Source organism: Azolla caroliniana, unplaced genomic scaffold, assembly GCF_043228905.1.
Source record: "Azolla caroliniana isolate FFs.n. ecotype wild unplaced genomic scaffold, voAzoCaro1.0.p SCAF_18, whole genome shotgun sequence".
NCBI lineage: Eukaryota > Viridiplantae > Streptophyta > Polypodiopsida > Salviniales > Salviniaceae > Azolla > Azolla caroliniana.
In genome coordinates this window covers 13,343,315-13,357,689 of record NW_028230453.1, presented here as the reverse complement: position 1 = coordinate 13,357,689, position 14,375 = coordinate 13,343,315, and positions in this window count along the sequence as shown.

The following is a 14,375-nucleotide window of genomic DNA, read 5'->3' as shown; positions in this document are numbered from 1 at the left end:
GCGACCACGATTCCTGTTTTTGCAGCGAACGACGGCACGGATGGAGGTCTAGATCAACGCACGACCTGGTTACAGATTGAACTCGACGCCTTGCCGAAAGGCAAAGGAGACGCGAGGCTTTCCAGCAAGCGGCACAGGAAATTAGAGCGGATTGCTCGTTTTCCAACGTAATCCGGAGAGTAGCGGAGGACTCCCTCTGGTTACAGCAAACATCACACCCGGACGACGGTAGCAGCCTAAGCAGCCTCCGGGAAACCGAATCCCTTCTCCACGCGTTGGCAAACGGAGAAGGCGAAGCAGAGGCCTTTTCAGCATATGAATCGGACTCCGAAGGGGAATACAGCGTGCACACGAACTACCATAGCAGCAACAAAACCCCGGGCGGACCGGAGGACGAAGGATTGGATACCTTACCGATACCGGAACCGGAACCGGAAGTGCTAACGCTGGAACCCCCGGAACCAGCAGAAGAAGAACGACCTCCAACACCAGAAGTCGAGGAGGAGAGGCCTCTGTCACCAAAGGAAGAGAAACAACCGACACCGGAATCAAATCGGGAAAGACCACCGACACCGGAGAAAATTCCGGAACGAGCATCAACACTACCAGCCCGCGCACCGATACTGGACGACGACATGCCGTTCCAGTACTCCAAATATAGAGATGATCCGGACTCCGAAGGGGAATACAGCGTGCACACGAACTACCATAGCAGCAACAAAACCCCGGGCGGACCGGAGGACGAAGGATCAGATACCTTACCGATACCGGAACCGGAACCGGAAGTGCTAATGCTGGAACCCCTGGAACCAGCAGAAGAAGAACGACCTCCGACACCAGAAGTCGAGGAGGAGAGGCCTCCGTCACCAAAGGAAGAGAAACAACCGACACCGGAATCAAATCGGGAAAGACCACCGACACCGGAGAAAATTCCGGAACGAGCATCAACACTACCAGCCCGCGCACCGATACTGGACGACGACATGCCTTCCAGTACTCCAAATATAGAGATGATCCGGACTCCGAAGGGGAATACAGCGTGCACACGAACTACCATAGCAGCAACAAAACCCCGGGCGGACCGGAGGACGAAGGATCGGATACCTTACCGATACCGGAACCGGAACCGGAAGTGCTAATGCTGGAACCCCCGGAACCAGCAGAAGAAGAATGACCTCCGACACCAGAAGTCGAGGAGGAGAGGCCTCCGTCACCAAAGGAAGAGAAACAACCGACACCGGAATCAAATCGGGAAAGACCACCGACACCGGAGAAAATTCCGGAACGAGCATCAACACTACCAGCCCGCGCACCGATACTGGACGACGACATGCCGTTCCAGTACTCCAAATATAGAGATGATCCAGACTCCGAAGGGGAATACAGCGTGCACACGAACTACCATAGCAGCAACAAAACCCCGGGCGGACCGGAGGACGAAGGATCGGATACCTTACCGATACCGGAACCGGAACCGGAAGTGCTAACGCTGGAACCCCCGGAACCAGCAGAAGAAGAACGACCTCCGACACCAGAAGTCGAGGAGGAGAGGCCTCCGTCACCAAAGGAAGAGAAACAACCGACACCGGAATCAAATCGGGAAAGACCACCGACACCGGAGAAAATTCCGGAACGAGCATCAACACTACCAGCCCGCGCACCGATACTGGACGACGACATGCCGTTCCAGTACTCCAAATATAGAGATGATCCGGACGCGGAAGCTAATGTGCACGCATTTGAACAGACATGGGAAGCCAACCATGTGTCCCAGCGACTGACACCGGAGGAAGAAGAACGCTCTAAGATAGCAGAGTTTGGCGTCACATTGGAGGGACCGGCAGCAAGATGGCGCCGTACGCAGGACCCGTCTACCATCAACACCTTTGCAGATTTAAAAGCTAAATTCATGCATTTTTGTCAAAAGGAGGTGGACCAGACCGTAATGGTAGGCTTATTTTATACCATCCGGCAAGAGGCAGGGGAGAGCATTCCCCAATTTGTCATCGGGTTTCAACGGATGCATAGTCAGCTTACCCGTGCACCCTCGGAGGAGGAATTACGGATGATATTCCTAAATGCGCTCCGGGAACCCCTACGCACGGTTTGCACGGTAATCGATTTCCGCACAAGTACCATCGACCAGGTCATTGACCGGGTGAAAGAGATGGAAAAGACAAGCTCCTGGCTCACACTAGGCGCACTTCAACGGGCGTTACCGTTCGATGAAGACCTCCGGTTTCGGCAAGCAATATAGTGCACAACCTGCTTGAATTCCGGACACTCGGCTCTAGAATGCACTATGAGGACGCAATGTGTAATATGTCAATCCAAGAGCCATACGAGGGATAGGTGCGAGTATAATCTGTTGACTCAGCAAGCACCGCCCGTCCGACAAATTGAGCCACGCAGCAGCCGGGATGAAGAAGACGAACGCTGGCGGCGAATGGACCGTGACCGACCGGCACAAGATGTCCGGTATAGCGAGCGACGGGAAAATGATGTCTGGTATGGCGAGCGACGGGAAAATGATGTCTGGTACGGTGATCGGCGAGAGAACTATGACCGGCATGATCGGTACCAGGATTACAATAGACGATACGAACAGTACGACCGGGAGCACTCCCCCGAGTATCGTCAGCAACGGGAGGAATACGGCAGATATAACGGGCAACCCCATCAAGAGTACCGTAATAAGAAGAGTTATAACAAAAAACGGCATTTCAAAAAAGGCGGCTACCCCCGGGATCCGGAACAAGGAGCTCCAAGTAGCCAACCGGTACAAAACCCCGTGCGTACCGTAGGACGTACCCCGGGCACAACAGACAATGCCGAATCTAGCAATACCCGGAAAGCCTACTGCTACTACTGCCAACAGGAAGGCCATTATAGTAAACAATGCCCGGTGAAGAGCTATGAAAAATGACCGGCGGTAAATATGGTAGTCCCTGAGGTGGCAGACCTGCAGCAGGTGACCACAAGGTCAAAGGGCATGGCCAAAGAATGGGAGACACAGGAGACCATCCGGAAACAAGCAACGGAATGGGTAAAGAAAGCAAACGAGCAGAATGTCACAGACTTACAGCAGCAAAAGGAGGACACCGCAGGGCTTGCCGACGGTAGTCACTCTGAGAACGAGACATGGCAGGCGTTGCAAGAATGCCAGATTACGTTACCATTGGGAAGACTCCTACAACTCGTGCCTAGATTCACGGAAGGACTGAAGACGGCCATGACGGCAGGAGAACCATCACCGGCACCGGTACTCTTCTCGAATCCGGAGGAGGAACCAACAGTGGTAGACACCAGCAGTCTGGTAATCACTGCCATTGTAAAAGGGAAAGAACTCCCCGGCACAGTTATAGACGGAGGCTCTGGGGTAAATGTAATAAGCCTCCGGACGTGTGAGGACCTAGGAATCCACGAGTGGGAGCCGTGTCCGTTTTGGTTACGGATGGCCGATACAAGTTCAGTGCGGCCGACAGGATTAATACGGAAATTAGAAGTCACCGTCGGCGGGCATACATTTCACATTTCAGCCGTAGTGCTACAATTACAGGCACAAGGCGCCTACCCGCTATTACTGGGGCGGCCATGGTTGAAAACGGCACATATCAAACAGAATTGGCGAAAAAATATAATTACATTCCGGCGAGGAAAAGCCAAGGTACGGGTACCAACACAGCCAAGGACGAGCACTGGCAAGGAATGTACATCGTTGTATGCGGAATGCGTCAACATGCTAGAAGGGTTAGCGGACGAAGAAGAAGCTCAATACCTGCAGGAAAACCCGAAGATCATACCCCTCTTCGAAATTGACATTGCCGAAGCCGTAGCACCATACTTACCGCAACCGGAAGAGGCGGAAGCAGAACCGGATAAAGACGCAATCCGGGAGTTACGGCAAGCGCAGGAAGCGTTGGAACGGGAAATGGCCGTTTCACAGCGCGTAAAAGCATCGCAACTGGAAGAGGTGAATTTAGGCACCACGGACGAAGCAAAACCGGTGCACATCGCCAAGGAGATGAAGTCCGAAGGCAAAAGGGCGATGATAACACTTCTCACGGAATTCCGGGATGTGTTCGCCTGGTCATACGAAGATATGCGAGGACTCGACCCTCAGTTATACCAGCATCAAGTACACTTGAGCAAGGACGCAAAACCAGTGGCACAAAGACGGTACCAGATGAATCCCAATTATGCTGCCAAGGTCAAGGAAGAAATCGACAAACTGCTAAGAGTTGGCTTTATCCGTCCGGTAAAGAAAGCGACATGGCTGAGCCCGATCGTAGTCGTACCGAAGAAGAACGGAAAAATTCGAGTTTGCGTGGACTACCGGAAACTGAATGCGGCTACGGTAACGGATGCGTTTCCACTTCCGTTCACGGATGGAGTGTTGGATGCCGTCGCCGGCCATGAGGTCTATAGCTTTCTAGACGGATTCAACGGGTATAATCAGATCCGGATGCACCCCGACGACCAGGAGAAAACGGCATTCGTCACCGAATGGGGGGTGTTTGTGGCCGTGGTGATGATGTTCGGACTCAAAACGGCACCAGCAACATTTCAAAGAATCATCATGGAAATCTTTGGTGAATATATACCGGTTTTTATGCAGGTTTTCCTTGACGATTTCGCCGTCTATAGCCAGGAGGAGGACCATTTTCAGCACCTCCGTCTTTGTCTAGAAAAATGTAGAGCGTACCGGCTAAGCTTGAATCCGGCAAAGTGTGTATTTGGCGTGTCCAGTGGAACTTTATTAGGACATATCGTGAGCCAGGAGGGTATTGCAGTCGACCCGGACAAAGTGAAAGCCATATTAGAAGCACCGGCGCCGGCAACGGCAAAGGCATTAAGCCGGTTCTTAGGCCAGATCCGGTGGCACAGCTGGATGCTCTGATACTCGGCCGACCTGGCTACACCGTTGCATGCCGCCATACATCGGACACCATTCCAATGGACTGATACTAAGGATAGGGCGTATAAGGCCCTCAAGGTACTATTGTCGCAGGCACCGGTAGTACAACCTCCGGACTGGAGTAAAGAATTTCACGTGTTCGTGGATGCCTCCAACATCGCAATCGGAAGCGTACTGATGCAGCTTACGGAACCAAAGTGGTACCGGCCAGTGTACTATGCCAGCCGGAAGCTATCCCAAGCAGAACGGAACTACTCTACTACGGAACGGGAAGCTCTAGGAATGATCTACAGTGTGACAAAGTTTCGGCACTATTTATTGGGAAGGAAGTTTTCCTTCCATGTAGATCATTCGACACTCCTTTACCTGGTGTCCAAGGCATCACTCACCGGCAAATTGGCCCGGTGGACCTTATTGTTACAGGAGTTCGAGTTTGAAATATTCCACCGACCCGGTATACAGCATGTCGTAGCGGATTACTTAAGCCAATTGGAGTCCGGAGAAACGGGGGACGGAGTACCGGATGAGTTTCCGGATGCGGAACTGTTTCGAGTGACTACGAAGACGGCAGCAGATGAGACAGTGGCCCAGGAAGACAAGTGGCTCACAAATATGCACCAGTTTCTGAGCACAGGACTGCCTCCGGTAGAGCTGAACCGGGACGAACGGAAACACCTAGCGGTACAAAGCCGACATTTCTGCTTACTGCAAGACACACTGTACCACAAGGGCACTGACGGCATATGGAGACGGGCGGTGCGCAGCGATGAAAAGGAACTGATATTGAGGGAAGCCCACTACGGAGTTGCCGGAGGTCACTATGCCAGAGATGCGACAGCCAAAAAAATATGGCAAAGTGGCCTATGGTGGCCCACGACATTAAGAGATGCGGTACGGTAGGCAAAAGAATGTGACCTATGCTAGAGAATGGGCCAGCCAACGGAGCAGGCTCGTATGCCACACCAGCCGGTACTACCACTCGAGCCATTCCAAAAGTGGGGGCTGGACTTTGTAGGACCGTTCAAGCCACTGGCAATGAGAACGGGTAATCGGTACGTTATCGTTGCTACGGATTACTGCACGAAATGGGTGGAGGCCAAAGCTTTACGGGATAATACCACTGTGTCAACGACAAAGTTTCTATATGAGTACATCTGGTGCCATAACGGATGCCCCATTGAATTGATAAGTGATCAAGGGGGGCACTTTCTCGGACAAGTAGTGGAAAGCCTAACAACCTTCTATGCCGTGGTCCACAAACGAAGCACACCTTACTATCCACAAGCGAACGGATTAGCGGAATCAACAAACAAGACGCTCCAGAACATCCTTCGGAAGATCGTCAACGAGAACCGGACGGATTGGGACACAAAGCTACATAGCGCGCTTTGGGCATACCGGACGACATACAAAACAAGCATCCGAACAACACCGTTCCGGTTGGCGTTCGAACTCGAGGCGGTCATGCCGGTAGAATTTCAAGTACCTAGCTTACGGATTCAGCTACGAGAATGGCTGAACGAGAAGGAGTCGGAGACAATAAGGTTGACAGCGCTGTGTGAGCTGGAGGAACAACGGTTGGCCAGCATCCTACATTTAGAATTGGAGCAACGGCGACGGAAAGCATTTGTCGACCGGCACAGGAAAGGTATCAAAAAAATGTTCGCAATCGGCAAACCAGTGCTAGTATTCCAAACCCGGATGGGCAAGATGCCGGGTAAACTAAGGTTTAGATGGACCGGACCATATTGGCTAACACAGGAGTATAATGGGTCCTACCAGTTGGGGACACTTGCCGGCGAAGTGCTGGGCAAATGGGTCAACGGATTCTGGTTAAAGGCATATAGAGGACCAATGCCTAAGAACCCGTTTGAGGAAAGGACCGACGGCAACCACCAAGACGGCAAGCCGGGAACCGGAGAGAATGAGGCTGGTAAAGGTCCGGGAGGACCAACGGACATGTGACGTCACAGTAATAATAATAATAACAGAAAAAAAAAAAAAAAAACAATCATGCAAAAGCGAGGAATGAATGGATGAAAGAGCGTGGAGCGAAAAGGTACGTAGTGGGCATTTAAAGTGCCACCACAGGACAGAATGCTATTTTAAGTACGCGACATGCACAAACTCGAAAAAGGCGCCAGAATGCACAGACAAAAACCATTGCGCGTAGAGACCCTCTATTTTCGCAAACCCAGGAGCACAGAAGGACCGAAACGCTGCAAGATCATCAGACGAGAACCTGCACACAGAGAACCCCCGCCTTCTGAACTCTCTCTTTCTCAACCCCGTTCTCATCACCATCCATCCTCGTCACCGCAGTCCGACCCCGACACAGAAATGGACCCGCAAACGCTGTCGGAAGCCGCCAAGACATGGCTGAAGCAACACGGGCTCGAGGGTTTCCTGATGATGATGGAAGTACCGCCACACAAAGAAGCCGACAAAGTGATCAAGGAAATCGATACAGAGGTCATAACGGCAGAGGCGATTCGAGCATTAACAGGCCTTCCAAAGGGAGGCATACTCACGATCGACAATCCAACCCCGGAGCAACTCATCAGGTATTTTGGTGAGTACTCTCTAGCCAGCAAGGGCTACCGGACACAGGGCGGCAGAGATATGTTGTTCTGCGAAATTGCTCGTGTGCTCCATGAATACGGCCACGTATACCCTAGACCCCCTGTAATGCCGCAGAACCGGGTAGGGATGATCATCGCCACCTATGAAGGGATCAAGGTGGATTGGCCGGTATTGATTGCAGACGGGTTGTGTGCGGCGATCGAGATCGTCAGAGGCAAAGACGGCAAAGAAGGCCGAGACGGACGAAGGATATGGCATGCCGTAACGCAGTGGCTCACCTTGCTGGTGCCACCCGTTCAGACCGCCCAGCCCAAGAAGCGAGGAAGAGTGCCGGACGGCACCCCAAGGACGGCTTCCAAACGGCAACAACTGTTGGCTTCTAAGGCCAATAAGGGAAAGGCGGTGGATGCAGAACAGGCGGCAGCGGGAAGCGGAAGCCGGAAGCGTCCAACGGAGGCGCAGGAGGAACCACCGGCACGGCCCGTAAAGGTCACACTCCGCCGACCGGTGAATCGAGAAGTGGACCCCTTGGCGGCAAAACTCAATGCCGGAGCTCAGGAGGAGGAAATAGAGGAGGAGCCTACGGAGCACCTCCAGCGACGGTCGTCGGCAAGGACCGTTGAGACAGCCGGGAAACGTTCGGACCCTCAGACGGAGGGAACACCGGCTCCCCAGATTGAGACTCCTACGCCAAGGAAGGAACCGGAACCAGTGCAGATGGCACCGGAAACAGAAGCCCCGGCACCACTGGCAACACCGGCAAGTCCCATCCCGCTAGAGCCGGAAAGGTCACTGCAGCCTCCCTCGGTCAGCCAAGAAGAAGTGCAAGGGGACCAAGGACAGCAGGATGGTCCACGGGCAGAAAAGGAACTGCAACTCGGCGCAACCAGGCGGGACCATCCCTCTACAAGCGAGCCCATCTATCAAACCTCCGTGCAAGCACAACAAGGCACTGGTAGCCTGTGGCTCCGGTGGATAGGCGAACAAATAGCCGGAGCAGTCGGGTATATAGAGGCGGAAGAAAGAGCGCAAAGCGAATGGTTGCTCGTCACAACCGAACAACTAGAGACGGCCCGGTCCAGAATCCGGTGCCTTGAAAAAGATTTGGATCAGGTCACGACAGAGATGGCCAAAATACAGATCCAATCACCGGTGACCCCGGTAAGTGTACAGAATAATGAAACGGAACGACCTGTACATAACAATAAGACCCCGGCAACGAAAACCGTTCCGGCGAGAGATGCGGCGCAAGCTCGGGAGCTTGCGGAATTGAGAGAGGAACTTGCCGCACAAGAAGCGCTAAGGAGCCGTGAACGAGAATTGAAGACGGCGGCCGAAACTGAATTAAAGAAGACTACTGAGAACCTCCGCCGGGCAGAGGAGAGCCTCCGGAAAGGCCATCAAGCATACGACCGGCTAAAGGAGGAGAAAGACAAAGTGTTGCAGGAAAAGGACAAGCTGCGGAAAACGGCGGAAACAGAGATTGAACGGCTAAAGGAAGAGCTTCGCCAGCAGAAGGACCGCGAGGACCGGGCCCGTCGTCAGATCAACACACAACTCAAGCAAAAGACGGATGATTTTGAGCACCTGCACCGGGACTACAAACGGCTGGAAACGGAGCATAAAGAACGGATGGTTGAGCTCCAGCAGGTAGTTGATCGGGCCGCGACGGTGATCGTCGACGAACGGGCGGAAAATACAAGACGGTTGGAAGAGGCGGAGAAGGTCCGGATGGAGCTCCAGAGGCAGCAGCAGGAAGACAAAGAGAGAGCGTCAACAGTATTGTAGAAATTACAAAGTACATATCAAAGGCAATTGACGCATTACAAGGCGCAGGCGGAGGACAACGTAAAAATCATCAAACAACTGAAGGAGGAACGGCAAGCAGCGGAAACCAAATCGCAATTGGGAACGAGCCGGATTCAGTCCATCCTCTGGGCATGGCTGAATCAGACGAAACACTTGATTGATGAAAGCTCCGTAAAATGGTGGACAAAGTGGGCACAAAACGCGGCGGAACTCCAGTTGCTACGGGCGGATGTGGCAAACCGGCGGAAGGAAGGAGATGACTGTTATACGTTGACTTCCGAGGACTTCACTGCCATACGGGACGAGCTGGCCGACGACTTCCAAGTCCTGGCAGATGAACAGCTGGCGCATGTCAGGCAGCTCGTAGCTCAGCTGGACGATGATAGGCTGGACGCTCAAATCCAGTTTGAAAGCTACAAGCGGTCCCGGGTACGGGAAGAAAAAGCACGGGAAGCGACAACGGTTAACCTTAGTGATGAGGAACCGTCTTCAGCTGAGGGCCAGTTGGGAACCAGTCAACCGGAGACCACCACGACGCAGGGAGCAACGACGGAGACGCCGGTGTCAGAGCCACAAATGGAGGAGCAGCCGCAGCAACCACCAACGGACCCGCCGCAGCAGACAGCAACAGCGCAGCAACAACAACAACAACAACAACCACTTCCAGATGAACCATTGGAGCCTCTCGAACAGAGCATTCTGGACATTTTGGACGAAGAATAGCAAGGGTCGGTTGTGGATTCGACGTACAAGGTACTGTCCCACGGGCGTGCCATGTGTTACCGGCTGGCAAAGGAGTCCAGAGTGGGAAACGGAGAGCTAATTAAGTAGTAGGAATGTGGTTGTAATTAAGCTATGAGTGTGGACGGACGGACCGGAATCGGTATGCCGTTCCGGATCCGAACCGATCCCGAACAGGTGCGGATGGCACCGTTTTGTAATACAGACCAGAAACCTATTTAAAGGCCCGGATACAATGAAATAGTTAGCGGTTAATTAATGAAAGCTTAAGCGTTGTTATATCTCTGTGTTAATTGCCGTTCTGTCTTAATTGTTATATCTTACGCATGTTATGAAGACGATCTTAATAAGTAACTTGATTAAGTTGGATTAAGCGTTGAAGTCTAATCCGGTTGCCGTAACACCCTTTGGTGAAGTGTCTCCCGTAGACACCCTGTGTTAGGCCATTGTCCGGCCCGAAGAGTTAACAGTCGGCTACCTTCGATTGCTCCCCTTGAGTTACTTTTGTCTTGCTTACTCCGGTTTCGGCTACATTTGGCGTCTGCTCCGAAGATTTCTCTTCATCACTAATGTTAATTGTCGTCGTTCTTCTAGGCTCCATTTGCTGTCTCCGCTCCCGTTCGTAACACTCAAACTGGACTTGGGTATCCTGTTGGTCGTCATCCAGTTGTTCCACCAACCGGCTGACCGCCACCAGTTGCTCTCCGGCCAAGGACAGGATGTCATCCGATAACTCCTCCTATATGGTCACAACACTTTCGGTGTCAAGTTTGTAGAAGTTATCATCGTCCTTTTGCCGGTTCTTCACATCTGCTCGCAAGACCTGCAACTCGGCTACCTGCTTTGCCCATTTGGACCACCATTACACTGAACTTTCTTCAACTAACTTCTTCTTCCGGTCCCTCCATGTGAGTACAATATCTCGAATACGGTCAAGTCCCATCTTTGACTTCTGCTCTGCAACCTGCTTTTCATCCTTTAATTGCTTTATGAGGATCGTGGTGACCTCAACTTGTCCCTGATACTGCATCAGTTGCATTTGTTAAGTCGTTTGAACTCTATTCAAAGCCATCTTTGCTTGTTCCATCTCCTCATGATGCTTGATATGCTTGATGACCTTTCTATAGATTGTCCTCGGCTTTTCGGAGGTTCTCTGCCGTTTTTTCTTGCTCTTCCTCCGCCGCCTTCTTTAGGTCTTGTTCTCTAGCCCTTAAGGCCTCTTGGGCTACCAATTCCTCTCTGAGAGTGGCGAGTTCCTGTTCTTGTGCCTTATTTGCATCTTTTCCTATTTCAGTTACCGACATCTTATTAGTCTGTTCATTCATCGGAGCCACCGGTTTTAGTAGTCTTGGTCCTCCTGTGACCTGCTTAGCCGCCTCTACTTTAGCCTGCACAATTTCTTCTTCCATACTCTGGATCCTCGATTAGGCCTTCTCAAGTTCTTCGATTGTGGCACACCAACCGGTTCCCCTGTGCTCTCTCCTCCATTTTTATTTGGCACACCACCCCAGCCACCAGCTCGCCGATCCACCATAGCCATTGACTATCGGTGCCTTTTCGAGGTGTCGGTTCTGGTTGTGGCGTAGCCTCTATTCTCATTGGAAGCCCTTTTTGGATTGTTGACTGCAACGACAACTCCGACTCTTGTTGTGCATGTTGCCCTAGTGAGGTAGGCAATTCAATTACCAGTTCTTGCACCACTGGCACTGCTACTTCTTGCCGCACAGGTAGCTCTTCCATCGGTTCTGGTTGAACCGGTTCCGCCTCCTTCCTTGGCTCCAGTCCCTCAGAGCGGGGTGTCGGTGCGTTGTCCTTCACTGGACCCGATTTGTTCCCCTTCTGCTCCACATCAGTACGCTTCTAGCCACGTAGGAGGTTATCGGCAGGGTCTTCCTCCGCCTCCTCCTCTTTGGTCTTGATATTGATCTTCGTGTTCTTTGGTCCGGCTCTTGTTCTTGTTGAGACAACTTGATTTTTAGAGGCCTTACTGGTGGCTCCACCAGTGTTCCTATCTCTGCTTGCTTCTTCGGGCTAGGCGGTTCTTTCCCTTGCTGTGAGGTTCTGCCCTCTTTCCATCGAGGTGTGTGCTTGGCCAGAAGGGTCTGGCATTTTGAAGGTTTGTTAGGCGTGGTTTACATTACTCGAACCCACTTCTTAGTCCTTACCGGCTCCACCGGTGGCGCCAAAAGAGTTAGCCATTGAGCCACGGCCGTCCATAATTTCTTGCCGTTTTGCACAGATTCTATCGTCGTTCGCAAACCAACCCACTTGCACCCCTGTGTACGTAGCAATGATGAAACCGGCTTTGTTCTTTGGCATTACCGGGGGTCGAGGGTACACGAACCCATACTCGTGGAGGACACGAGCCACTTCTCTAAACAGGGGGTCCTCACCGTCCTATGTCCGGTGAGCCTTAATAGCGAGGGAATACTCGCCAAAAGACTTTGTGAGTGTTTTAGGAGAAGGGTTCTTGATCGAGTAGATACCCCCTACAATAGTCCGATTAGCTCGCGGATGGCTTCCTCCGTTATGACCTTTGTGTCGATTTTTTGCACAACTTCTTCTACTTGGTCGTGTGGCAGTGCCTCTGCTATCCTCAGGAAGCCTCCCAACCCATGTTGGTTGAACCACTTCTTGGTTGTTTCGGAAAGTGCCATAGGTTCCATCTCGATGTCTGGTTCTACAGGAGTAGGTAGGGCCGATATGCTTGTTTGTGCCTCTTGCGTCCGTCCGCTCACTTGTATTGTCCTTTGTGCACTCAGTGCTCTGTGTTCACGAAATGAAAGAGACTCAGCAAGGCGGAGGTTTCGTGTTCCCATGCTTGGCGCCTTTCTCGATTCCCGCGCATGCACGTCGTGTACTATAATAGCAACTGTGTGACACGTGGTGCGCTTTAACTATGCTTTAAATAGCCACTACACACCTTTTCGAGGTGTCCGTTCATTCCTCGCCTCTGCATGATGATCTTCTTCTTTTTTTCTCACCAACTGTTTGCCGCTACCTATGTCCGCATTGTTCTCCGGTTGATAAAACGGGTTCTGTGGCATGGGTCCATAATATGGTTTAAGTGGAACCCATATACCCACTTGTCCAGCATCTCACCGGCTAGCGTTCCCAACTGATATGAGCCATTGAACTCTTGCATTATCCAATATGGTCCGATCCATTAGAATTGGAGCTTCCCCGGCATCTTGCCCATCCGGGTTTGGCTTGCCGATTCCAAACATATTCTCGTTACCCTTCCGGTGGCGATCGACGAATGCTTTCCTTCATCGTTGCTCGATTTCCATCTGCATTAGGCTCACTATTTGGTGTTCCTCCAGCTTGCATATTGCTGCTAGCCGGATTTTTTCCGACTCCTTCTCGCTCAGCCACTCCCGGACCTATATCCTTAAGCTTGGAATTTGGAATTCAATTGGCATCACCGCTTCGAGACCAAATGCTAACCGGAATGGTGTTGTCTGGAAACTTGTTTTGTATGCCGTTTGGTAAGCCCATAACACGTTGTGCTGCTTTGCATCCCAATTGGTTCAGTTATCATTGACAATCTTCCGGAGAATGTTCTGGAGAGTTTTATTGGTAGATTCGGCCAATCCATTGGCCTGCGGGTAATAAGGGATGTTGCGCTTGTGTACGACCGCATAAAATGTTGTTAGGCTTTCCACCATGTGGCCGAGGAAATGTCCACCTTGCTCGCTGATTAATTCGATTGGACATCCATATTGGCACCAGATGTACTCATACAGGAACTTTGTCGTTGACGTCACAGTACTGTCACGTAGTGCCTTGGTTTCCACCCATTTTGTACAGTAATTTGTGGCGACAATTAGGTACCTGTTGCTGGTTGGCATTGTCGGTGGCTTGAATGGTTCAACGAAGTGCAACCCCCATTTTTGGAATGGCTCTAGAGGTAGTACCGGTTGGTGTGGCATGCACGCTTGTTCCATTGGTTGGCCCATTCCTTGACATAGATCACATTCCTTTGTATATTGGACTGAGTCCTTTAGTGTTGTTGGCCACCATAAGCCGTTGCGCCATATTTTCCTTGCCGTAGCTTCACCGGCATAATGTCCTCCGGTGATCCCACAATACACTTCCCATAAAATGGTGACTTTTTCATCACTCCGAACCGCTCACCACCATATGTAGTTCGCTCCTTTATGATACAGTGTATCCTGCACTAGACAAAAGTGTCAGCTTTGCACCGCCAACCTTTTACATTCATCCCGGTTCATCTCCTCTGGGGGTAGTCCGGTGCTTAAGAACTGGTGCATATTCGTTAGCCATTTGTCCTCGTCTGCGACTGTCCCATCTACCGTGGTTT